At 45.4% G+C, this 26,079-nt stretch overlaps 2 long non-coding RNA genes across 2 annotated transcripts; one reads left to right on the top strand and one right to left on the bottom strand.

Moving 5' to 3' along the window:
* Window positions 1-15,493: 15,493 nt before the first annotated feature.
* LOC147957231 (uncharacterized) lies at window positions 15,494-18,924 on the bottom strand. Its single transcript, XR_015612021.1, has 4 exons — window positions 18,659-18,924; window positions 18,433-18,516; window positions 17,218-18,068; window positions 15,494-17,116 (listed from the first exon to the last, which is right to left on the bottom strand). It is a non-coding gene; the product is annotated as an uncharacterized LOC147957231 (long non-coding RNA).
* Window positions 18,925-20,679: 1,755 nt separating this feature from the next.
* Window positions 20,680-23,332, top strand: LOC147957232 (uncharacterized). Its single transcript, XR_015611845.1, has 3 exons — window positions 20,680-21,577; window positions 21,755-21,921; window positions 22,069-23,332. It is a non-coding gene; the product is annotated as an uncharacterized LOC147957232 (long non-coding RNA).
* The last annotated feature ends 2,747 nt before the right edge of the window (window positions 23,333-26,079 follow it).

Genomic DNA, 26,079 nt, shown 5'->3' on the forward strand with positions numbered 1-26,079 from the left:
CTTCAAAAAGAATCGACTCAAAAGCACTCTTCTGTAAAAAAATTACATCTATTCTCGTGAGCGCAAAGTTTCTGTTTTTTACAGCAAGATCACATTAACTTTCACCCAAGTCTTCTCAAAGGTCTTACTTGGCACTTTATTGAATCCTCAGGTCAGCCTGCTCAGAAACGTCGAGTCTGGATCCCACAAAATGTTCATCATCGACCTGCTCCAACACCAAGGTCGTCTTATGTTGCACCTCGCCTGCCTCCGCCGCCGAGACAACTAATGATTCAGGGTGGACAGTCAGGACACCTTACCCTCGATTGTCACTAGGTTCAGTCTCAGGATGCACCACACCCTCCTGTTAGTCGTAAAAAGAGTTTTCGAAACAGTCGATTCAGAAACCGTAATGTCATACCGGCTGCTATTGTACTTGGCCATGCCAATCATGTCGATGCTGAAAAGGCTTAGGAGGAACCGACTATCATGCTGGGAACTCTCTCTGTTAATTCAATACCAGCCTCAGTTATCTTTGATTCAGGGGCTTTGCATGCCTTTGTGTCCCAACAATTTGCTCAAATGCACGGGCTAGGCATAGAAGCATTACCCACTCCTCTAACAGTTCAATCCCAGGGGTCCAAGTGGCAAACCACAATGGTAAGCCCTCACAACCAAATCGAGATTGGAGGTCTACTTTTTCCGGCTTCTCTCATTGTACTCGGACCTTCCAACATAGACATCATTCTTGGTATGGATTGGTTGACCGACCATAATGCTAAGATCGACTGTGCCGCCAAGACAGTACAGCTCACTCATCCTTGTAGACAGTTGATCAACTACTCAACTCAGATGGTCCAGGATGCCGAGAATCAGATATATGTTCTAAATGCATTGAATGCTTCACCTCTTGAAGGAACAGAGAACATTCCAGTCGTTTGTGATTTCGAAGATGTCTTTCCTGAAGAACTTCCAAGAATACCCCCTGCTAGAGCTGTTGAATTCATCATAGACTTGAAGCCAGGCACTACTACTCCTATTGCCAATCGGCCATACAAGATGCCGCCACATGAACTCCTTGAACTTAAGGAGGAAATCGAAAAATCTCTTCATAAGGGATTCATTCGTCCTCGTTCATCTGCTTGGGGTGCACCTTCTCTCATTGTCAAGAAGAAGGATGGTACGAATCGTTTGGTCCAAGATTACCGACCTATCAACCAGGCAACAATTCAGAACAAGTATCCGCTTCCCAGAATCAACGACCTGTATGATAAACTTGCTGGTTCTTCAGTATTCTCTAAACTTGATTTGAGGTTGGGTTACCACAAGATTCGGGTTCATGGAGAGGATATTCCCAAGACCGCCTTCGTTACTCGCTATGGTTCATACGAGTACACCGTCATGTCTTTCGGCTTGACCAATGCCCTAGCGACATTCTCTCGTCTGATGAACTATATATTCATGGAATACCTCGACAAGTTCGTCGTGGTTTATCTGGATGATATCCTTGTATATTCCAAGAATAAAGAAGAACATGCGAAACACCTTCGACTTGTTCTGGAAAAGCTTTGAGAACATCAACTATATGCTAAGTATTCCAAGTGTGAATTCTGGCTACCCGAAGTGACCTACCTTGGGCATGTCATCTCCAAGGATGGTATTGCTGTCAACCCAGAGTGAGTTCAGGCTATTCTCGATTGGACTCCTCCGAAGAATGTCAAACAAGTCAGAAGTTTTCTCGGACTCGCCAGCTATCGCCGTCGATTTGTCGAGAACTTCTCCAAGATTGCCAAGCACCTGACTTGTCTGCTTCACAAAGGCGTCAAGTTCGATTGGACAGAAAAGTGTCAGGAAGGTTTCCAAGCACTCAAAGACAAGCTGACTTCTGCCCCAGTGCTTTCTCCTCCAGATACTAAGAAGGATTTCATCATTTACTGCGATGCTTCACGTCAAGGATTAGGCTGTGTTCTAATGCAAGAGTGCAGAGTGATTGCATATGCATCTCGCCAGTTGCGCCCTCACGAAGAGAACTACCCAGTTCACGACCTCGAGCTTGCTGCCATTATACATGCACTGAAACAGTGGCGACATTACCTTCTCGGTAATCGTTGCGAGATCTTCCCCGACCACCAAAGTCTGAAGTACCTATTTACCCAGCCAGACCTGAACCTCCGTTAGCAGAGATGGATGGAGAGAGTAGCAAATTTTGACTTTGGTATTTCTTATACACCAGGTAAGGCTAATGTAATGGCTGATGCCTTGAGCTGCAAGTCCTATTGCAACCACCTCTAGGTTCACAAAGTTCAGCCCTCGCTTGTTGAAGAATTCAAAAAGCTGAACCTCCATATTGTTCCACCTGGTGCACTCGCTCACCCTCCTCCAGAGTTCCGCAAGATGAACCTCCCTGTTTTCCTCAGGGTTCCCTCAATACCCTGGTTGTCGAACCAGATCTCGTGGAGAGCATCAAGAGACTATAGAAGTATGACTCTCAAGTTGAGAAGAATAAGTGCTACCTCGCAGAAGGAAGGCCCTCGTTCTTCATTGTTGAAGATGATGGCACTTTGTTCTTTGAAGGTCGCCTAGTGGTTCCTTCAAAAGACAACGTGGATATGACTCAGGAAGTTATGAAAGAAGCTCATGACACTTCGTTGTCTATTCATCCTGGTAGTACCAAGATGTACCAAGACATTCGAGATAGATTCTGGTGGTCAAATATGAAGCAAGACATTGCTCGTTATGTTGCTAAATGTGACGTTTTCCGTCGTATCAAAGCAGAACATCAAAGGCCTGCTGGGACTCTGCAACCTATCTCTATTCCTGAATGGAAATGGGACCATGTCGAAATGGACTTTGTCACCGGTTTTCCCAAATCGCAGAAAGGTAATGATGCTATTCTTGTCGTCATTGACTGGCTTTCTAAAGTTGCACACTTTCTGGCCGTCAAAGAAAACATCACTGCTAGTCAGTTGGCAACTCTCTATATGTCCAGAATTGTTTCACTTCACGGTATTCCGCTGGTAATCAGCTCAGACCGTGGCAGCTTATTCACTTCAAGATTCTGGGAAAGTTTCCAAGAAGCTATAGGAACTCATCTGTCTTTCAGCACTGCTTTTCACCCCTAGTTGCAGGGACAAGTTGAACGCGTCAATCAAGTTCTCGAAGACATGCTTCGAGCTTGTGTTATTTCCTTCGATAAGAAATGAGAGGAATCTCTCCCGTATGCTGAGTTCTCCCTCAACAATAGCTATCAAGCTAGTCTGAAGATGGCTCCCTTCGAAGTGTTGTATGGACGAAAGTGCCAAACCCCTCTGAACTGCTCAGAAACTGGGGAATGTCCACTCTTCGGTCCGGATATTATCCAACACGCCGAAGAGCAAGTCCGCGTCACTTGCGAAAATCTCAAGACTGCTCAGTCATGCCAAAAGAGTAATTATGACCGTCATCATAAAGACATGGTCTATCGACCTGGCGAAAAGGCTTATCTTCGAGTCACACCAATGAAGGGTGCTCACCGCTTCGGGATCAAGGGCAAGCTAGCTCCTCGCTATATTGGTCCATTCACTATTCTCGAAAGGCGTGGAAAAGTGGCATACCAGTTGGAACTACCGTTGAACCATTCTTAGGTTCACGATGTGTTCCACGTGTCACAACTCCGCTGTTGCTTCAAGGACCCAATCCGAGCAGTGGATCATGAAGTGCTCAAGTTGCAACAAGACCTCTCCTATAAAGAGCATCCGGTCCGCATTCTCGACCAAGCTGAACGCCGCACACGTCAGAAGGCGACCAAGTTCCTCAAGGTCCAGTGGTCGCATCACTCTAAAGACGAAGCCACTTGGGAACGCGAGGATCGCCTGCGTGAAGAATACCCCGCTTTGTTTCCTTCTACCTCCTAAATCTCGAGACGAGATTTCTTGTAGTGGAGGAGAATTGTAACGCCCAGATAATTATGCTACAGTAATCTCATGCTAATGATGCCACATCATCGCAATTTCTGTTGTTAACCCCGCGATGATTCAATCACGTTCGATATCAAAATTTAATATTAAGTCAAACGACAAGAGTAAATAAAAGAAAAGGGGAGATCCAAAAAAAGGAAACCCACCCCCACAGGGCCGACTGACCCAACTAGCCATAAGGCCAGCTAACCGGGCCTCAGCCCAGCTGCCTCCTGGCTTAACTAGCCCGCACCTGCACTGAAGCCCTAACCCCTCTCCCCACGATCCCCATTCCCCCCATCGCGCGATCTGGATCGGGAGCGCCCCGATCCCATCACCCCCGCCGGCCTCGTCCCGACCCCGCCGCCTCTCCTCGGCGATCGCGCCGCCCCACTCCTCGATGCCGACGCCCATCCTCGGCGCTGCCTCGTATCGCCAGACTGCCTCGTCCCCATCGCCGTCGTCCGCCTCGTCCTCTCCCTCGCCGGACCACCCTAAGCCGCCTCGAGCCCACTGCTCTTCCCTACAGCTGAGCCGCCGCGTCGGTTGCGCCTCCCCTCTCCTTCCCCTCCTCTGCTCCCGTACTCCCCCGTGGTCGCCGCTCGCGCCGCGCGACCCTGCCACGCCCCTCGCGCAGCCCCGCGCACGTTCGCCTCTGCGTCCAGCAGGACTGCGGTACCGAGCGCCGCCTACAACTGCTGCTGGGCGTTGTCGTCCTCGACACGCTCGGCCACCCCCGCGCCTGTTGGGGAACGTAGTAATTTCAAAAAATTTCCTACGCACACGCAAGATCATGGTGATGCATAGCAACGAGAGGGGAGAGTATGATCTACGTACCCTTGTAGATCGCAACGGAAGCGTTGACACAACGTAGAGGAAGTAGTCGTACGTCTTCCCGATCCGACCGATCCAAGCACCGTTACTCCGGCACCTCCGAGTTCTTAGCACACGTACAGCTCGATGACGCTCCCCGGGCTCCGATCCAGCAAAGCTTCAGGGATGAGTTCCGTCAGCACAACGGCGTGGTGACGATGATGATGTTCTACCGACGCAGGGCTTCGCCTAAGCACTACAACGATATGACCGAGGTGGAATATGGTGGCAGGGGGCACCGCACACGGCTAAGGAACGATCACGAGGATCAACTTGTGTGTTCTAGGGTACCCCCTGCCTCCGTATTTAAAGGAGCCAAGGGGAGGGGTGGCCGGCCAAGGTGGGGCGTGCAAAGGGGGAGTCCTACTCCCACCGGGAGTAGGACTCCTAGTTGGACAAGGAGAGAGGGGGGAAAGAGGAGGAAGAGAGGAAGGAAAGGGGGGGGGGGGCGCCGCCCCCCTTCCCTTGTCCTATTCGGACTAGGAAGGGGAGGGGCGCGCGGCCACCTCCTGCCTCCTTCTCTCTTCTCCCTCAAGGCCCATGTAGCCCCAATAAACCCCCGAGGGGGTTCCGGTAACCCCCCGGTACTCCGGAAAAATGCCGATTTCACCCAGAACGATTCCGATGTCCAAATATAGGCTTCCAATATATCAATCTTTATGTCTCGACCATTTCGAGACTCCTCGTCATGTCCGTGATCACATTCGGGACTCCGAACAAACTTCGGTACATCAAAATGCATAAAACTCATAACAACTGTCATCGTAACTTTAAGCGTGCGGACCCTACGGTTCGAGAACAATGTAGACATGACCGAGACACGTCTCTGGTCAATAACCAATAGCGGGACCTGGATGCCCATATTGGCTCCTACATGTTCTACGAAGATCTTTATCGGTCAGACCGCATAACAACATACGTTGTTCCCTTTGTCATCGGTATGTTACATGCCCGAGATTCGATCGTCGGTATCCAATACCTAGTTCAATCTCGTTACCGGCAAGTCTCTTTACTCGTTCCGTAATACATCATCTCACAACTAACATATTAGTTGTAATGCTTGCAAGGCTTATGTGATGTGCATTACCGAGAGGGCCCAGAGATACCTCTCCGACAATCGGAGTGACAAATCCTAATCTCGAAATACGCCAACCCAACATCTACCTTTGGAGACACCTGTAGTGCTCCTTTATAATCACCCAGTTACATTGTGACGTTTGGTAGCACCCAAAGTGTTCCTCCGGCAAACGGGAGTTGCATAATCTCATAGTTATAGGAACATGTATAAGTCATGAATGAAGCAATAGCAACATACTAAACGATCGGGTGCTAAGCTAATGGAATGGGTCATGTCAATCAGATCATTCAACTAATGATGTGATCCCGTTAATCAAATAACAACTCCTTGGTTTATGGTTAGGAAACATAACCATCTTTATTAAAGAGCTAGTCAAGTAGAGGCATACTAGTGACACTCTGTTTGTCTGTATTCACACATGTATTATGTTTCCGGTTAATACAATTCTAGCATGAATAATAAACATTTATCATGAAATAAGGAAATAAGTAATAACTTTATTATTGCCTCTAGGGTATATTTCCTTCAGTCTCCCACTTGCACTAGAGTCAATAATCTAGATTACACAGTAATGATTCTTACACCCATGGAGTCTTGGTGCTGATCATGTTTTGCTCGTGGAAGAGGCTTAGTCAACAGGTCTGCAACGTTCAGATCCGTATGTATCTTGCAAATCTCTATGTCTCCCACCTGGACTAGATCCCGGATGGAATTGAAGCGTCTCTTGATGTGTTTGGTTCTCTTGTGAAATCTAGATTCCTTTGCCAAGGCAATAGCACCAGTATTGTCACAAAAGATTTTCATTGGACCCGATGCACTAGGTATGACACCTAGATCGGTTATGAACTCCTTCATCCAGACTCCTTCATTTGCTGCTTCTGAAGCAGCTATGTACTCCGATTCACATGTAGATCCTGCTACGACGCTTTGCTTAGAACTGCACCAACTGACAGCTCCACCGTTTAATGTAAACACGTATCCGTTTTGCGATTTAGAATCGTCCGGATCAGTGTCAAAGCTTGCATCAACGTAACCGTTTACGATGAGCTCTTTGTCACCTCCATATACGAGAAACATATCCTTAGTCCTTTTCAGGTACTTCAGGATGTTCTTGACCGCTGTCCAGTGATCCACTCCTAGATTACTTTGGTACCTCCCTGCTAAACTTATAGCAAGGCACACATTAGGTCTGGTACATAGCATTGCATACATGATAGAGCCTATGGCTGAAGCATAGGGAGCATCTTTCATGTTCTCTCTATCTTCTGCAGTGGTCGGGCATTGAGTCTTACTGAACTTCACACCTTGCAATACAGGCAAGAATCCTTTCTTTGCTTGATCCATTTTGAATTTCTTCAAAATCTTGTCAAGGTATGTGCTTTGTGAAAGTCCAATTAAGCGTCTTGATCTATCTCTATAGATCTTTATTCCTAATATGTAAGCAGCTTCACCGAGGTCTTTCATTGAAAAACTTTTATTCAAGTATCCCTTTATGCTATCCAGAAATTCTATATCATTTTCAATTAGTAATATGTCATCCACATATAATATCAGAAATGCTACAGAGCTCCTACTCACTTTCTTGTAAATACAGGCTTCTTCAAAAGTCTGTATAAAACCAAATGCTTTGATCACACCATCAAAGCGTTTATTCCAACTCCGAGAGGCTTGCACCAGTCCATAAATGGATCGCTGGAGCTTGCACACTTTGTTAGTTCCCTTTTGAATCGACAAAACCTTCTAGTTGCATCATATACAACTCTTCTTCCAGAAATCCATTCAGGAATGCAGTTTTGACATACATCTGCCAAATTTCATAATCATAAAATGCGGCAATTGCTAACACGATTCGGACAGACTTAAGCATCGCTAAGGGTGAGAAGGTCTCATCGTAGTCAATCCCTTGAACTTGCCGAAAACCTTTTGCGACAAGTCAAGCTTTGTAGACAGTAATATTACCGTCAGCGTCAGTCTTCTTCTTGAAGATCCATTTATTCTCAATTGCTTGCCGATCAGCGGGCAAGTCAACCAAAGTCCATACTTTGTTCTCATACATGGATCCCATCTCAGATTTCATGGCTTCAAGCCATTTTGCGGAATCTGGGCTCACCATCGCTTCTTCATAGTTCGTAGGTTCATCATGATCTAGTAGCATGACTTCCAGAACAGGATTACCGTACCACTCTGGTGCAGATCTCACTCTAGTTGATCTACGAGGTTCAGTAGTATCTTGATCTAAAGTTTCATCATCATCATCATTAGCTTCCTCACTAATTGGTGTAGGTGTCACTGAAACAGTTCTGTGATGTACTACTTTCCAATAAGGGAGCAGGTACAGTTACCTCGTCAAGTTCTACTTTCCTCCCACTCACTTCTTTCTAGAGAAACTCCTTCTCCAGAAAGTTTCCGAATTTAGCAACAAAAGTCCTGCCTTCGGATCTGTGATAGAAGGTGTATCCAATAGTTTCCTTGGATATCCTACGAAGACACATTTCTCCGATTTGGGTTCGAGCTTATCAGGTTGAAGCTTTTTCACATAAGCATCGCAACCCCCAAACTTTCAGAAACGACAACTTTGGTTTCTTGCCAAACCACAGTTCATAAGGCGTCGTCTCAACGGATTTTGATGGTGCCCTATTTAACGTGAATACGGCCGTCTCTAGAGCGTATCCCCAAAACGATAGCGGTAAATCAGTAAGAGACATCATAGATCGCACCATATCAAGTAAAGTACGATTACGACGTTCAGACACACCATTACGCTGTGGTGTTCCGGGTGGCGTGAGTTGCGAAACTATTCCGCATTGTTTCAAATGTACACCAAACTCGTAACTCAAATATTCTCGTCCACGATCAGATCGTAGAAACTTTATTTTCTTGTTACGATGATTTTCCACTTCACTCTGAAATTCTTTGAACTTTTCAAATGTTTCAGACTTATGTTTCATTAAGTAGATATACCCGTATCTGCTTAAATCATCTGTGAAGGTGAGAAAATAACGATATCCGCCACGAGCCTCAATATTCATCGGACCACATACATCTATATGTATGATTTCCAACAAATCTGTTGCTCTCTCCATATTACCGGAGAATGGTGTTTTAGTCATCTTGCCCATGATGCACGGTTCGCAAGTACCAAGTGATTCATAATCAAGTGGTTCCAAAAGCCCATCAGTATGGAGTTTCTTCATGCGCTTTACACCGATATGACCTAAACGGCAGTGCCACAAATAAGTTGCGCTATCATTATCAACTCTCCATCTTTTGGCTTCAACACTATGAATATGTGTATTACTATCGAGATTCAAAAAGAATAGACCACTCCGCAAGGGTGCATGACCATAAAAGATATTACTCATATAAATAGAACAACCATTATTCTCTAATTTAAATGAATAACCGTCTCGCATTAAACAAGATCCAGATATAATGTTCATGCTCAACGCTGGCACCAAATAACAATTATTTAGGTCTAATACTAATCCCGAAGGTAGATGTAGAGGTAGTGTGCCGACCGCGATCACATCGACTTTGGAACCGTTTCCCACGCGCATCGTCACCTCGTCCTTAGTCAATCTTCGCTTAATCCGTAGTCCCTGTTTCGAGTGGCAAATATTAGCAACAAAACCAGTATCAAATACCCAGGTGCTACTGCGAGCATTAGTAAGGTACACATCAATAACATGTATATCGCATATACCTTTGTTCACCTTGCCATCCTTCTTATCCGCCAAATACTTGGGGCAGTTCCGCTTCCAGTGACCAGTCTGCTTGCAGTAGAAGCACTCAGTTTCAGGCTTAGGTCCAGACTTGGGTTTCTTCTCTTGAGCAGCAACTTGCTTGCTGTTCTTCTTGAAGTTCCCCTTCTTCTTCCCCTTGCCCTTTTTCTTGAAACTAGTGGTCTTGTTGACCATCAACACTTGATGCTCCTTTTTGATTTCTACCTCCGCAGCTTTCAGCATTGCGAAGAGCTCGGGAGTAGTCTTATTCATCCCTTGCATATTATAGTTCATCACGAAGCTCTTGTAGCTTGGTGGCAGTGATTGGAGAATTCTGTCAATGACGCAATCATCTGGAAAATTAACTCCCAATTGAATCAAGTGATTATTATACCCAGACATTTTGAGTATATGCTCACTGACAGAACTGTTCTCCTCCAGCTTGCAGCTATAGAACTTATTGGAGACTTCATATCTCTCAATCCGGGAATTTTCTTGAAATATTAACTTCAACTCCTGGAACATCTCATATGCTCCATGACGTTCAAAACGTCGTTGAAGTCCTGATTCTAAGCCGTAAAGCATGGCACACTGGACTATCGAGTAGTCATCAGCTTTGCTCTGCCAGACGTTCATAACATCTGGTGTTGCTCCAGCAGCAGGCCTGGCACCCAGCGGTGCTTCCAGGACGTAATTCTTCTGTGCAGCAATGAGGATAATCCTCAAGTTACGGACCCAGTCCTTGTAATTGCTACCATCATCTTTCAACTTCGCTTTCTCAATGAACGCATTAAAATTCAACGGAACAACAGCACGAGCCATCTATCTACAATCAACATAAACAAGCAAGATACTATCAGGGACTAAGTTCATGATAAATTTAAGTTCAATTAACCATATTACTTAAGAACTCCCACTTATATAGACATCCCTCTAATCTTCGAAGTGATCACGTGATCCAAATCAACTAAACCATGTCCGATCATCACGTGAGATGGAGTAGTTTCATCGGTGAACATTACTATGTTGATCATATCTACTATATGATTCACGCTCGACCTTTCGGTCTCCGTGTTCCGAGGCCATATCTGTATATGCTTGGCTCGTCAAGTATAACCTGAGTATTCCGCGTGTGCAACTGTTTTGCACCCGTTGTATTTGAACGTAGAGCCTATCACACCCGATCGTCACGTGGTGTCTCAGCACGAAGAACTTTCGCAATGGTGCATATTCAGGGAGAACACTTCTTGATAATTAGTGAGAGATCATCTTATAATGCTACCGTCAATCAAAGCAAGATAAGATGCATAAAGGATAAACATCACATGCAATCAATATAAGTGATATGATATGGCCATCATCATCTCGTGCTTGTGATCTCCATCTTCGAAGCACCGTCGTGATCACCATCGTCACCGGCGCGACACCTTGATCTCCATCGTAGCATCGTTGTTGTCTCGCCAATCTTATGCTTCCACGACTATCGCTACCGTTTAGTGATGAAGTAAAGCATTACATCGCGATTGCATTGCATACAATAAAGCGACAACCATATGGCTCCTGCCAGTTGCCGATAACTCGGTTACAAAACATGATCATCTCATACAATAAAATTCAGCATCATGTCTTGACCATATCACATCACAACATGCCCTGCAAAAACAAGTTAGACGTCCTCTACTTTGTTGTTGCAAGTTTTACGTGGCTGCTACGGGCTTAAGCAAGAACCAATCTTACCCTACGCATCGGAACCACAATGATAGTTTGTCAAGTTGGTGATGTTTTAACCTTCGCAAGGACCGGGCGTAGCCACACTCGGTTCAACTAAAGTTGGAGAGACTGTCGCCCGCAAGCCACCTATGTGCAAAGCACGTCGGGAGAACCGGTCTCGCGTAAGTGTACGCGTAATGTCAGTCCGGGTCGTCTCGTCCAACAATACCGCCGAATCAAAGTATGACATGCTGGTAAGCAGTATGACTTATATCGCCCACAACTCACTTGTGTTCTACTCGTGCATATGACATTAACATATAAAACCTAGGCTCGGATGCCACTGTTGGGGAACGTAGTAATTTCAAAAAATTTCCTACGCACACGCAAGATCATGGTGATGCATAGCAACGAGAGGGGAGAGTATGATCTACGTACCCTTGTAGACCGCAACGGAAGCGTTGACACAACGTAGAGGAAGTAGTCGTACGTCTTCCCGATCCGACCGATCCAAGCACCGTTACTCCGGCACCTCCGAGTTCTTAGCACACGTACAGCTCGATGACGCTCCCCGGGCTCCGATCCAGCAAAGCTTCGGGGATTAGTTCCGTCAGCACAACGGCGTGGTGACGATGATGATGTTCTACCGACGCAGGGCTTCGCCTAAGCACTACAACGATATGACCGAGGTGGAATATGGTGGCAGGGGGCACCGCACACGGCTAAGGAACGATCACGAGGATCAACTTGTGTGTTCTAGGGTGCCCCCTACCTCCGTATATAAAGGAGCCAAGGGGAGGGGTGGCCGGCCAAGGTGGGGCGCGCGAAGGGGGAGTCCTACTCCCACCGGGAGTAGGACTCCTAGTTGGACAAGGAGAGAGGGGGGAAAGAGGAGGAAGAGAGGAAGGAAAGGGGGGGGGGCGCCCCCCCCTTCCCTTGTCCTATTCGGACTAGGAAGGGGAGGGGCGCGCGGCCACCTCCTGCCTCCTTCTCTCTTCTCCCTCAAGGCCCATGTAGGCCCAATAAACCCCCGGGGGGGTTCCGATAACCCCCCGGTACTCCGAAAAAATGCCGATTTCACCCGGAACGATTCCGATGTCCAAATATAGGCTTCCAATATATCAATCTTTATGTCTCGACCATTTCGAGACTCCTCGTCATGTCCGTGATCACATCCGGGACTCCGAACAAACTTCGGTACATCAAAATGCATAAAACTCATAACAACTGTCATCGTAACTTTAAGCGTCCGGACCATACGGTTCGAGAACAATGTAGACATGACCGAGACACGTCTCCGGTCAATAACCAATAGCGGGACCTGGATGCCCATATTGGTCCTACATGTTCTACGAAGATCTTTATCGGTCAGACCGCATAACAACATACGTTGTTCCCTTTGTCATCGGTATGTTACTTGCCCGAGATTCGATCGTCGGTATCCAATACCTAGTTCAATCTCGTTACCGACAAGTCTCTTTACTCATTCCGTAATACATCATCTCACAACTAACATATTAATTGTAATGCTTGCAAGGCTTATGTGATGTGCATTACCGAGAGGGCCCAGAGATACCTCTCCGACAATCGGAGTGACAAATCCTAATCTCGAAATATGCCAACCCAACATCTACCTTTGGAGACACCTGTAGTGCTCCTTTATAATCACCCAGTTACGTTGTGATGTTTGGTAGCACCCAAAGTGTTCCTCCGGCAAATGGGAGTTGCATAATCTCATAGTTATAGGAACATGTATAAGTCATGAAGAAAGCAATAGCAACACACTAAACGATCGGGTGCTAAGCTAATGGAATGGGTCATGTCAATCAGATCATTCAACTAATGATGTGATCCCGTTAATCAAATAACAACTCCTTTGTTTATGGTTAGGAAACATAACCATCTTTGATTAACGAGCTAGTCAAGTAGAGGCATACTAGTGACACTCTGTTTGTCTATGTATTCACACATGTATTATGTTTCCGGTTAATACAATTCTAGCATGAATAATAAACATTTATCATGAAATAAGGAAATAAATAATAACTTTATTATTGCCTCTAGGGCATATTTCCTTCAACGCCTCCCTTCATCGCCCCTGGACGTGGCTTGACCCCACGTTCGGACGCGGCCAACCGCGTGCGGTTTGGCCACCGGACGGTGAGTCCCGAACACCGCCGCCGTCTTCTGTGCTCGCCGGCGGCCACGCGCGCATGCACGTTTAGCCAGTGGGTTGACCCACTGACACGTGGGCCTGACCGGTTTAACTAACCGCTAAATGCTAGTTAAAAAGAACAATTAATTTCAGTTAACTAATATCTGTTAAGTTAATGACTCCATGACAGAAGGGCCCCACTGTAAATTAAACAAAAATGGTTAATCTAATAAAGCTAGATACAATGACAAGTGGGACCCAAACACTATTCCCCTTTTGACCAATAAACTTTTGACCGGGTCAACTCAGCCAGTGAGCCCACCTGTCAGCCAGATAAGCAACATTCTGGGTACATTTCCTGTGTACCCATAGCTTTTAATCTTTTATTTTCGAATTAAAGGAATTCCAAAAAATTAGGAAATCATTTAAATCTTCGAAAAATCATATAAAATAATTTGTAACTTGCATGAAAATAATTTATACATGAAAGTTGCTTAGAACGACGAGACGTATCCGTATACGTGGTCCGTTCGTCTGCCATACGTCTGTAGCATAGAGAACGTGCAACTGCCCCCTCTCTTTCATTTGTCCGGAAAATGCCAAACTTCGGGAAAACATTCCCGGATGTTTTTCCGCCTTCGCCGGCATCGCGTAGTACAGCGTTAGAACACGCCTAGTGCTGCTTATTGTCATGTCATGCATCTGTGTGCCTTATATTTACTGTTTCTTCCCCCTCTTCTTCTCCGGTAGACCCCGAGACCGATGTTGATGCCCCTGTGATCGACTACGTCGACGACGAACCTTCTTCCCTTTCAGTGGAGCTTCCAGGCAAGCCCCCCCTTTGATCATCCCGATATCGCCCATTCCATTCTCTCATGCTTGCATTAGATTTTGCTATTGTTATTGTTTGCTCCTATTCTGATGCATAGCCTGCTTTTGTAACTTGCTGTTGTACCTTACCTGCTTATCATAAACTGCTTAGTATAGGTTGGTTAGTGATCCATAAGTGACCCCCACCTTGTCTTTGTTGCCCCTGCTTCATCATCGACGACTCGATCAACGTGATCGATGACCAGAGCCTGACACCTCACATCACATCACGCCCCTTTAGTTGCTCGACTTTGCAGAGCTACTATCGAGTGCCGAGGGTGATCCCTCATAACGCACTCCTGATGACAATTCTGTAGTGTAGCTATTCGGTCGTGGTCGACGAGGGTGGATCCTCTTTCACCATTCCCGATACGGCTCTGTCGTGCAACACCTCAAGTGTGAACCTCGAGGGTGGATCCTCTTACGTTCACCTTGATGATTACATCGAGTGGAATCCTCCGTGGGTGATTCCTCGGTTTTTCCCCTTGATGTTTGGACACATGGTTACCTTGACTTTACTTGAGACCATTGTTGAAGTCGGGTCGGCCCCGAGGGGTACCCGTGAGTTGATGAGAAAGTCGGGCGGGCCCGTAGAGCACCCGCGAGTTTTCTACGTGGCACGGCCGGGTAGTCTGGGCCCTTGTCGTAAGTCCATGAGACGGGGCGACGGGGTCACATTATCGTGAGTCTCTGCTCGTCTCCGCGAGCCCCCAATGCGCTAACAGGTTTGGGTATTTGTTCTGAGTTGGCCTCTGGCCTTTACGCACCAACCACCACGCGAGAATAGATATTGGCCTCGACGTCGCAGTATCAACCGAAGCTTTGTCAGACGTCTAGTTCAGCACTGCGGTACGGTCGGATCGTGCTGGCCATCCGAGGCGGTGCTGGTATCCACCCTGCTCGCAACGACCCGGAGTGCAATGGGCGACGGGCCCAAGACCCGGGGCACTTAGGATGTAGACCGGCGGGGACCTCTCTGCTGAGCCTAGGTAGGGCTGCGACGTGTTGATCTTCCGAGGCCGGGCATTGACCCGAGAAAGGTGTGTCCGACCAGAGTGATCGAGCGTGTTGGGTAACGTGGTGCACCACTGCAGGAAAGATATATATTCAAATACCGTGTCCACGGTTATGGATGTTCAAACTTGTATCCGGATCTTATATAACTAGAAATGGATACTTGAGATTGTGATGGATACGTGGCTCCAGGATTGCTTTCTCGTAGGGAGTCGAGGAAGGATCTTGGGCGTTAATGCTACAACATGTTTGTTAGTTATAAACTACTATTCTTTACTCTTCCACATGCTGCAAAATGCTTGGAGCTGTTTGAAGATGCTAGTCTTCGATAGGCTAGGTCTTCCCCTCTATTCTGGCATTCTACAGTTCAGTCCACAGATACAGCCCTTCCATTTGATACCAATGCATACTTAGTATATATCTGATGCTTGCGAGTACTTTGGATGAGTACCCATTGTTGCTTTGCTACCCCTTTTCCCCCTTCCGTCTTATTTGTGGTTGATGCAACCAGATGGTGGATCCCTGGAGTCAGAAGCCACTGCCGACGGATACTGCTACTTGGAGACCGCCGACGACCAGGAGTAGTTAGGAGGTCCCAGGCAGGAGGCCTTACCTCTTCGATTGTGTTGCTTTTGTGCTAGCCTTCTTAAGGCATCCTTGTTTAATTTATGTCTGGACTCATATATTGTTGCTTCCGCTGACTCTTGTGTATCGAGTGTGTATTCGAACCCTCGAGGCCCCTGGCTTGTAATATGAAGCTTGTATCTTTTCAATTTGTGTTTAGAGTTGTGTTGTGATATCTTCCCGTGAGTCCCTGACCTCGATCGTACATGTTTGCGTGTATAATTAGTGTACAATTGAATCGGGGGCGTCAGACTAACATGGTGACAAAAAAAATGAGATGCTGGATGTTGCTGAACTGACCATTTTATCAGTACGAGCCCTTCACAGTTGAAACTTTAGACGTGCGTGGACTGTGAGGCATTGCGAACTCGAATGGGATTCCTCAGCTTCCAGCTTCACTTGAGATCACTACATCACGGTCAGTTCAGGACTAGAGTCTTAGAGCATTCCTAGTAGTACCTCTAAACCCTTAAATCTGTAAAAATAACTGTTTTTTTACAGTTTGGACAGAAAAAGTGCGTAGACTAGACACCTTTAACCCTTAGACCTTCAAATTTTTTTAGAGGCCCAACCCGGAAACACATCTCCAACCTGTAGAAGTGAGAGTTTGGGAGGAAAACAGGGGTCGACCTGCAATCCTAGCAGCGACGCGCCGGAGGGAAGTTTCATCCTCCCCAACCTCCGCGCCGCCGCCGCCGCCGCGCGGATCCGGCCGCCCGCCGCCGTCCCCGCCGTCCCGCCGGCGCCTCACGCCTCGGCCGCGTCCATCCCCGGCCCCGGACGGCCGCGCCTCCTCCTCTCCGCGCGGATCGCCGCCCCTGCCCGCCCTCCACCGCCGGAGGTGATGCGCTGCGCCGTCCCTCCGTCACCGTCGCGGCCCGCAGCGAGCAGGGCGAGGCGAGTGGCCGCGCGCGGCTCAGCGTGAGGAGGGCGCGGACGTCGGCCACGGTAGCAGGCACTCAGCAAGCCGTTCGAGCCACGCGTTACCCTTGGGTTGCTGTACGAGCCTCAGTTCAGCGTTGGTCTTGGACGAGCACGATGGCGTTGGCGTTGGCCTCCCTCCGCCGCCGCTTCCTCGCCCGCCGCAGGATCTCCAGCGCCTCCCCCTCCCCATCGCTCGTCGCCTCCTCCTCCACCACCTCATCACCCGGACACCCTGCACCATACACGCACACACAGGATCAGCATGCATGCATGAGAGGCACCAGCACGCAGAGGGAGAAAGGAAATTCAGTTCAGTTCCGCGGCCAGCTCTACCTGCTTCCAGCTTCAGGATCACGCAAGAGGCACCACTCCAGTCGCTGTCACCCCCCCTCAGCGTCGTCGTTATCCGAGTCCATGAGAATGCCCAGCATCTCCTGCATCTTATTCCGACATCCGCAACAAACCAAGCATGATCATCAGTAACCAACCTTCCAAGAACAACTTCGCAGCGGTTTAACCTACCGTTTCACTTGCTTAATTAACAAGCACAAACCACAGAGAATTTATGAAGCAGCGGCACCAAAGTGTGCTCAAGTAAATTCAGTCATGTTCTTCTTTCAGGACAAGTGATATAATTCATCAGTGATGTTCTTCTTTCAGGACAAATGACTCAGTTAATATAATTCAGTGATGTTGGTCTTGAGCCATTAGCTAGCTAGCAACATTGCCTTAGATGATCTCATCTATGCTAACATTTACACTCCTTCAGCCGAGCTAGAAAATGTGATGGAATTTGTGATATGTCATATGATGAATGTGTGATATGTGAAATGACAGTTTTAAAGGTTGGGGTTGAGGCAAAGACTAGAACCCTCAAATCCAACCCTTAAAGCAGTTTAAGGGTTGGGTTTGAGGGTTCTAGTATTTGCCCCTGTTTTTCAACCCTTAAAAGTGTCAAAAAGTGGCACTTCTCAACCCTTAAAACTGCTTTAAGGATTTGAGGGTTTGAGGGTTCTACTAGTAATGCTCTTACTCCATTCACAACAGGGTCTGATTGGGATGTTCACTCCTCCAGCTTCATAGTTCATCGTGCCCTGCTCAAATCTCATAGTTGCTCCAGCTTGAACAGTAGAAATTTCTCCTAGTTGTCCAACTTGAACTGTAAAAATACTTCATAGTTGCTCCTGGACACCAAGATTCGGAATCAACATTTGTTTCAGAATATTAACCATGCAATTGGTGCTCCAGCTTGTCTTAGGTTGAAAATATCTAATGTTTACAGTGCAAAAAAAGACTAGGTTGGAGCATCTTAAACGAGCATTTTACATACAGGAAAACGTATTGTTGTGCAACTACATGTTAACACGAAGAAGAAATTGAAACTTTGCATATATACTAAAACATGCTGGAAATAGAATTATAACGTTTCCAAACTACTGAATACGCCAACTCTCCTCTGACAGAAATTCTGGCAGATAAAAACGGTAACCGACATTTCACAAACCAGATGGAATCAAACAAACAGAGGTGGAGCTGAGCAAGCTATACCGGTGGCATGGTGGAGACTCAGAGGCCAGTGCCTGGTAGAGATGAAGATCAGAGCCAGGGAAACGACCAGCGACTAGCATCAGCCTGAATTTTACATGCACCATACATCATCTTGTTAAAAGACAGAGAGAGATTAAGTGTAAATGTATATGGTAGAAATTAACATCTCATTTAATGGTGTCTGCTGCTGAACGAAAGTGAAGTCAGATGACCTCTTAATGCTCACCTTCCAGGGTTGACGGCATCACTCATGCCGAGGTTGAGCATCCAAGAGGCTACATGGAACGACGACCTTCTGCCAGCCATTGATTCTGCCTCAGCTTGCACATGTGTCCGTACTCAGTGCCACCATCACTGAATTTCTGGAATGAATTCAGACCATTAAACAGTCTACCACTGGTTTTTTGAAGTGATGTTCGGCCGAATGGAGAAACCATCTAGCCTCTATTGAAGTCGGGTGAACGTATGTGTCCTAACAATCAAATAATTGCAGTGTCCTGTCATCTTTCTGTTTGGTTGGTGCATTACAATTAATCTGGTTGTTGCAATGTAGCCATCACCCGTACAAAAGGAAAAGGAGACGAGTAATTGAGAGCACATCTGCACATGGCCTGCCGGCCATACGCACAGGACCAAATAACACGTACGGCATCCATCCACATGTTCATCTCTAGCGCCGACGGTGAGTATCCAGTGATACCACACCCTAGCTACATGATTTCATGATACCATTTCAAAAAATTCGATTTTAAACATTTCAAAAAATTCCAAAAATTTTGTGGATGTTCACATCACGTGAGTGTGAAATCCCTACAAAATTCAAAATACACACTGAAATACAAAAAAGACAAATCCAACATGAATGTTTTGCAGAAAACCATCCGAACATTCCCGAATGACGGTTTGATCGACATCGTGTGATGCTGCCCGATGGACCATGATCCAACGGCCGAGCTCACATCAGAGCACTGGATATTCTCCCCTAGCGCCGATCGACCGATCGAGATGAGAGCAAGTTTAATTAACTAACCAAAGCAGAGAGACCAACGTTCACACTTTTGACTGTCCTAGATAAAAGACCCTAACTAGTTAGGATTATGGAGCAAATGGGGGTTGAAATTCTGGAAGATGCTGGGGTGTGGTCCGATTCTGGGAGAATCGAGCAAAAGAACTAGCCCTTGATAGTGTTATGTCATGTTCCCCTTGCATAAGGCTCTGTGTTTGTGAAACTTCAACAGTGGCATGCATCGATACAAAAAGTCACGTTGGAACCTGGGTGTGAGTGCGCGCTTTATTTTAAACAGTTTAAAAACCATATTCCGAAGCTCCAGAAAATGGTGAAACAAATTCTACATGGTAATATGGATGTGTACTGCCACACGTGCAATGTTTTATGATGAAATAAGTTAAAATGTCGCAAACGTGTGGATTTTTAGTGGTGAACAGTGTGCATACTGTTCATCTTCTTCAAATCATGAATTGTTATTCAGACGAAGTGCCTTTTCTAAATCAATCATGAGTTTTATTTTTCAGACGAAGTGCCTTTTGAAAATCATGAACGTTTTTCACACGAAGTGAATGTTCTGTATTTCAAATTTAGGACAGTAAAACTGAGCCTAAACCGAGCCCTCTCACGACCTGGCAGTTTCTGGCTGTCCGTTTGATTGATCTGGCCGATTAGAGCCGTTAGATGGGCTGTGAATGAGGTCTTCCATCGCAGTTTTTTCTATGTGGGCCGACTGTCCTAGATGTCTGATTTTACTCATATACATCCGATAGTGAAGGCCGTGAAGTTTGAACAGCCTCATTTAACCCTGGTTTGGTAACGGCAAAGGGGATAGCCTTGCTTTTGAACATTCATGTGCATATATTTTCATTAGATGTGCAATCGAAATCAGTAGGAGAGAAACTTTCATCCCTATATTTCCACTGAAATAGTTTGTTCAGCCCGGACTTTAAAGTAGTCTCCCCCGTTGACCTTCTTTTTTTAGATAGAATCCTCAATGAGTTGAAAGGACTCCCAAACTTGCTCCGGAGAAGTTCCTATATGAATCTTTGGCGGGCTATCAAGAGATTTATGTCCTCTATCTGATAGTGGTAAATAGAAACCGTGGGAATTTCTCCCATCTATTGTTATAGCAAGATCATCAGATCATGGGTGAAGCAATAGATCATCAAAAAGTTCTCTATCAGCCGGCGTAAAGCGTGGTAATTCATTCATTTCATCGGAAAAGGATCGAACAGGAGTCACTATTCCAGAAGAAAAAACGGAGATCTCTGGTTGCATAGGCCTTTTCTACCGGCCCATTTATCTACAGTCCACGCGAGATACAACAGACAGCCAACCGGATCGCTGCAAGAGAGACGAAGGGAACCCTCAAAAGAAAAAGAAAAAGGCGAAGGGGATCAATGCGAGGCAGAGAGACGAGGGCACGCCCGATCCAGCCGACAGGAGCGATTGGTCTGCTAGGGAGAAACTGCCGCTGGTGATTCAGGACGACGCCTCGTCTCATCGAAACTACTTCCCGAGATTCGGAGGCAATCATTCTTCAGTTTCTCTTCAGACATTCACCTAGACCCCGAAGCATATATGCCCATCCTTTCGGCTGCTTCGGAGTCTAGGTGCGTGTATATATGCTGCCTCTCCTACCGCTCTACTCACCCTTTCCGCTCCGGTAGCAAAATCTCTTTCAGCATCCCAAAAATTGTTGATGTTCATGCTGGGGATTCCAAAGTTCTCACCAGGGAGACCCTCTGTATGTCCACGCTCGAGACAGTATCAATTCTCTGGCTATTAATAAGAAGACTTCTTTTGCTAGCTCAAGTCGTGGTTCATTGTGCTCTGTTTACCTGTCATGTGTAATGTGATTACAGCGGCACTGGGTGGTCAGCCTTTTCGTGCAGTTAGCAAGAGTGGGGTCAAAGCGTTTGTACGAGCTGTTCAAGTAATCAGCAATGTTGTGATACATGATGGGCAGATTAACAAGGTTATGGATAAAATCCTATCTCCTTAAAAGTAAAAAATATTGTTGCTCTGTCTGTACGACGGCTACCGCGTTGTGATGCTTGTGTGTTGACATGGCGCAGGAGGAATTCCAGCTGGCGCTTCTCAACATCAGTAAGACTGAGGCTGTTTGCTGATCGTGTAAGTCCACATTGCACGTGTGTACACGAATTGGCTGTTTGTATTGTACAATGAAAGTGTCTTTCTGTTTTGTTTAGTTTACTGAGGGAGTAATTACTGTGGAGTCATTCTCACTCTCATTTTTGCCATATTACTGGGACCTTCTAGATAAAGAATACACTGTTTAACATTTTGCAGGAATCATTTGCGGTGGACTAGAGGAATCATTGTACTCAACAATCAACATTTTTTTCCTGTGTGTAAGGAGCATAATATGGACTCACTATAGCAGGTGGCATTAACATCCATAGTTCATCGTTGCAACTGGTCTTCTTGTGAAGCTTACGATACAACATATATTTCAGGTATAAATTTGTTGGCTCAAGTACCATCAGAAGTTTCGTAGGACTATTTTTGTCTCGATGTTTATCTATTAAACATCCAACATGTATGTGCTCTCTTTATTGGTTTGATAATCCAATTAACTAAGAGGGCATCTCTCTTTTTGCTAGGCTCTTAACAATGTTAATAGTATTATTGGCCAACACTAATTGGAAAGGTATGTATCTCAGCTTTTCAAGTAACATACTTTAATTTGTGAGTTTTGATTTTGACATTGCGCTAACATAAACTTTATTTCCCATTTTAACACTGCGCTAACATAAAAGATAACTTGCTTAATTACTATGACCTATGTTGGATTCAGTTGTGCATTTTTCACCTTGATAAGTTCATAGTTGAACAACTTGATATGGCTGGTGCAACCAAAGGACTCCATCCATCTCTGTGCCGCCATCAAAGACATCCAGGTACTCTCCTCTTATTTGTCATGATCTATTCTCCTCCTATGCCTTGTTGTCTGCGTTCTCCATAATATTATTAGACAAAACCTGTCATGCACCACTGTTCTGAATTGGAATTTTCTCTGATGCTGCATGATTTGAATCTGATTTAGACCGAAGTGTTGGTAAATCTTATCATCCGCCCTCATGTATCATCTGTATGTGTCTTGCTTCAACAAATCCATCATCTATAAAAAGCAGAGATCCTTGTAGTAACCTGATTTTTTGTGGTTTAGGTCTGGTTGCTTTTTGTAGAGATATACTAATTTTTAGTATGAATTTACGCTTAGCGTGACACTAGCATGTTTTTGTAGAAAGATATAAATTTGTTAAGAAATGGTAGCATCTGCTGTTATCTGCCATTTAAATTATAGCTTTTGCTCTTCTTATTTTACATGTTACTTTCCATCCTATACATTTCAAATTTGATTCAATGTGCATGAACCTAGGGACGCAAGCGGGGCAGGGTCTTGGACAATACCACCGTACAAATGTATTGTTACTATTACAGCCAGTACATGATTAGTTAGTTGATGAGTGTTGCGTATAAACCGGGACCTTCCCTTCGATCGCACACGAAGCTGAATGCAGTCATCACTTTGGCTGGAAGGTCTTTCTTTTTAATCTATTGGACCAACAGATAACATTGTATAATTCCATGCCTGGATGCTTTTGGGAAGCTTCATGTTGTGTTATTACTTAGGCTTAGAATGTATTACCTCCGCTAGGAAATACATGACGTGGTTTTAGTTCTGAAACCACGTCATGTATTTCCGAACGGAGGGAGTAGATTTGTATGCAAATGTTGTTGTAAACCAGTTGTTGAGTGACTTCATTTTCGCTAAGCTCTTAACATGTTGTTATGCAATTTCATGGTACTGTGTTATAAGTATTAAATTAGTTGTTAAATTAGTTGTGTCGTTTGTCTAGACTTCGTTTATTATTATTTCTTGCTCATGTGCTTCTCCATGCCTCGCTAGGACATTCTATTGCGTCTACTGGAAACAGTGACTCAAGTAACCATTCTCTTCTTCCACATACCAATTGAACAAATGAAGCATACTTAACTTTTCTTAATTTAGTTATCTACCCCGTCAGCTGTAAACTGTCCTTCCACCAGTTGAAGCCCATTATTAGTTCAATGAAAAGACCATGCACCGCCAAACTACACATATTTTCTTTACAAACCAATTAAATTCACTCTTCACCTCTCTTCTGCTAACAAACAAATGCTTCATAGCTGCAAATGCAATTATAGTTGAAGATTCATGTCTTTCAATATTTAAGAAAATTCCAAATAGATGGGCGCAGCATCGCGCGCCAGCAATGATCTAGTATGTATGATGAGCTCACTTGCACGAACGCACTCCAATAGTGATCTGTACTGAGGTGACATGCAGGTCCTGTATGGTCCTGATCAAATAATTGCGGTGTCCCAGCTGGTTGGTGTCTCGTTAATCTGGTCGTTGAGATGCATCTATCACCCATCAATAGCAATTTTCAAATGAGCGCACCGTCCTGACCATGCAAAAGAAAAGGGAACCGACAAGATCCATCGATCACGCATGGCATGACGCTCCGTGCATGACGCCGTGTATCTTTGGACTTGGACAAGCAGCTGAATAGCCGTGCACATGTTCTACCGGCAAGTTTTCAGTAGTCATCAATCAACCATATAGTAGGACTGCAGTTCGGAAATTCATATATATCTCACCAAATTCAAGTGCTTCTTCTCACATAGGGGTGGCACCTTTGTTTCCACTTATCTGGATAACCCCTGCGCCGCTCGCAGAGGCGACCTGGGGGCACCTTAGACACACCGGCCGCAATTGTACGAACGCACTCCACCAGTGATCTGTACTGAGGTGATATACAGGTCCTGTATGGTCCTAATCAAATAATTGTTGTTTCCCAGCAAGGTTTTGGTTACCGAATGGGAGATTTTTACCGTGGGGACCGGTAAACGTGGTTACCACAAAATTTCGAGCAAATTTCGAACAAAATTTATAATTCAATTTTGAATTAAAATTCTTTCAAAATAGATATAGATAGCACTTGAACTTATATTATCATAAAAGAGCTACTAGCTCAGTGGAACGTTGTCTACGTGAGTGCAGGTGCTGCCATACTTTGCTATACATTGAGCGTTTGAATTCAACAAAGTCAAAATATTCAATTTCTTTGCTCGAAATGACCATTTACCGAGGGGGACCGAAATATGTGGTAACCATGGTTAATCTTGAAATTTCGAGCGGTAACCAAAACCCTAGTCCCAGCTGGTTACTTTATCATTAATCTGGTTGTTGGGATGCAGCCATCACCCATGGATTACAATTTGGAAACGAGCACACCCGCTCCTGGCCATGCAAAGGAGATGTGGAGCAAACAGGATCCATGGATCACGCATGGCATGATGCTCCATGCATGACGTCGTGTGTCTTTGAACTTGGACAGGCAGCTGAACAGACTCTTAGTTCTACCGGCAAGCTTTCAATAGTCATCAACATCGATCAACCATATAGTAGGACTGCAGTTGTTCATATCTATCTCGTCAAATTCAAGTGTTTCTCACATGTATTTCAAAATGCATGGGCTGTCACTAATTTCCAGAGACAGCCCATGCATTTGGAAATACATGCGAGTATAAGACAGGGCGGAGTTCGTTGATACACGATGTGTAAAAAAAAATTAATGCACTCGAGAGTCTGAAGTTAATTGAGCATCTACTTCTATGACTCCAGACATTCAACGATCGATCCTGCTTTCTGATGAATACTTACACTAGTATTTGTCCAACAATATACATACTTAGTCAGCAGGCGTTTCCATGAACAGAGCATAGCAGAGAAGCGGGCGATTGCAGCAGTTCAATTGTAAACTCCCTCTTATGCAGACAACTTATCCTGCAGACTCCTAGCCGGTCTAGGAAACCGCCGACAGTTGGTATCAGGACGTGTATGGTCATCATGTTTCACTACCAGCTGACTTGAAATGCATAACAATATATGGAGCTTTCTTGGTAGCAGCATCTTCTATGGTGGAGTCCATTGCATTTTCAATGTCTTTTCCCCAACTGAAATGCATATACAGAGCACATTAGTTCATTTCATCAGCAGATGTATTTTGTGTTCGCAAGCTGAAAACAACATGAGAAATTGCAAGTATATGAAGAGCATGTGACATGCAACCCACAAAAAAAAGAGGAGTCGGTGCTCATTGAACCGACCAGTTATCAGGATGATCACTTCATGGTTTACTATTATGTCACTAGTCCGTCTTGTGCATACATTCTTCTTGTGCTAAACTACATTGCTAACTATGTTACTTATATGTTATTCAACAGAAGCTCCCATCAGAGTGTGTGCCTCATATGATGTCTTTGGAAGGTGACGTGAGAATTCTTAGCTTACGGCCAAATCTGCCGGTGGCTTGGTACTGTCCATACAAGATTAATAAAAGACATGAAAGCCTCAAAATAATGAAACGATGGACAAATGTAATGAAAGGGCATAGGGAACTACTTGGCGGCAATATGGTGCGCAGGCCACAAGTTGGAGACATGTTGATCTGTATTCTCCATAATGGAGATGGAGAAACTCTCCTGCTTTATGCTATTTTAGCTCAAAGTGAGGAGTAGGTGTCCTAGATAGCTAGTACTTCTCGTGTGCAAGAATGATGATG

The sequence above is a fragment of the Triticum urartu genome, chromosome 7A (assembly GCF_056163025.1).
Source record: "Triticum urartu cultivar PI428250 chromosome 7A, HENAU_Tu73, whole genome shotgun sequence".
In the NCBI taxonomy this organism is placed as follows: Eukaryota; Viridiplantae; Streptophyta; class Magnoliopsida; order Poales; family Poaceae; genus Triticum; species Triticum urartu.